The following is a 1981-nucleotide window of genomic DNA, read 5'->3' on the forward strand; positions in this document are numbered from 1 at the left end:
CGATTTCCATGATTTTATCGACCTTTTCGACGATTGGCCTACCAGAGCGTGCCTCATCTTCGACATCCATATTACCAGAACGGAATCGTTGGAAACACCGCTTTGCTGTTGCATTTGATACTGTATTGGGTCCATAAACAGCACAAATTTTTTTAGCCGCCTGCTCCGCCTTTTCATCTTGTTCGTAGTGGTACTGAAGAATGTATCGAATTTTCTCTTTTTTTTACCTCCACTTTGGAACGCTGTAACACACAACTGGCTTGACCAAACACAAAACTATCAGAGAACTTTTTTTGAAGCGTAATGTGACCTTTAAATCACCGTATAGTATGACCCGATGCGATATGAGATATGGCTCACTAAAGACATCTAGCGGAAAACGCTCAGAACTTTTTACTTCACCTAATATATATATATATTTTTTTTTAAACAGTAATGATATATTTTAAATATCTTGAAGTGAGGTAGCAGTATTTTCACTGAAGGTAGTAAAAATAATGTCAATCGAAATAATAAGAGTAAATGCTTTATTCAAAATCAGAAGTGCACTTAGATTACATACTAGCAAATGTTTTAATTGATTGGAACGCACAAGATTCATCGTTATTTTCAAATGACAATATTCACTTAATGGTTAAAAGAAGATAATTAACTGTATAGGAGTGCAAAATTCACTAGAATGCGAGTGACTCAGCCACTCTATTTTTTGAGTAAAATTTCACTCCAAAAGAGGAGAAGGGTTAATAAGGACTTATTGACCCTCCTTTGGAGAGGAAAACACATTTCTTATAAGTAACTTTCCTAACTCTGGCTCTTATCTTGCCTCCCATTTATGCGAAGCTACGTCTACACTCTGATATTACTAGATAGATATGATATGTTACATTAGTGCAATCCGCTTTCAATCATTTAGTAAATAGTGAATAACAAACGTAAAACAAAGATGCATGTAGCAATAAATATTAAGATAAATGAAAAGCTATACACGTTCAAAAAGACGCCTCTGTTCCTAATTATTATTACGTACATACTATTGTTATAATCGCGAATATTATTAGCGCGTTCGAAACACTTCATGAGGAATCGTTTTGATTGTGCTACAACAAGGAAGCGGATGTGCAAGTGCTGCGATAAGCACCACCTTGCACATTCCGCATTTCGGATCTCGATTCGAAACGCATTAAACCATTACCAAATATGGTAATCTTCTTGTCGCTAAGCACCCCCTCCGACGAGACTAAACAATATTATAAAAGAACGGAGAAGACCGCCCGCGTCAGATTTAACACCTCGGTCTCTCGCTCGCGATGTGCGTACCCGACGCGCATCTTGCGCATTACTATAAGATCTCGGGAGTAATAATTAAACACGTCTAACAAGGAAACGGTCGGGGGCGTCCCTCACCGAATTTGATGTGCATTGGATATGTTGTAGAGCATCAAAAAACATTAGACACGTATTTTTTTTTATGTGCTTATCTCGAGATTTAGGGGTTGAAACCACCCCTTGAAAAAAACGGACTTTTTTATTTTTATTTAATATTTCCTAAAATATGAGGTATATGAAAAAATATTTCAGACAAAAGTTTTACAGTATCTTATGCCCTTTCCATCGGTCTATTCAAATTTTTTAAAATGCAATATTTCACCCCCCCCTCCCTCTCCCCTTCGTCACCTTTGCAAATTTTTAAGTTTTTGTAAGGACAAAAATTAAAAAGCATTTCATGCCAAATCCATCGATATATAATAATAGTATGGTTCCTCGATTCAATTCTTGGCAAAACTACATGACTGATAACTTCGCGTTATAGGCACCGCGTTGTGCGAGTAGGTAAGTACTGTACGTTGCGTTGGATTACTTCTCTTCACTTGCGCTATGTTTTATAACTACTTGCGCATATTTTCTCATATTACAAGATAAAAACGAATTAATTCTAATCATATGATATGTAATATACGAAATAAAGACGTAAGCAGAGATA

The sequence above is a fragment of the Odontomachus brunneus genome, unplaced genomic scaffold (assembly GCF_010583005.1).
Source record: "Odontomachus brunneus isolate Ranch 3 - 2012 unplaced genomic scaffold, Obru_v1 Obru_scaffold_198, whole genome shotgun sequence".
Classification (NCBI taxonomy): domain Eukaryota; kingdom Metazoa; phylum Arthropoda; class Insecta; order Hymenoptera; family Formicidae; genus Odontomachus; species Odontomachus brunneus.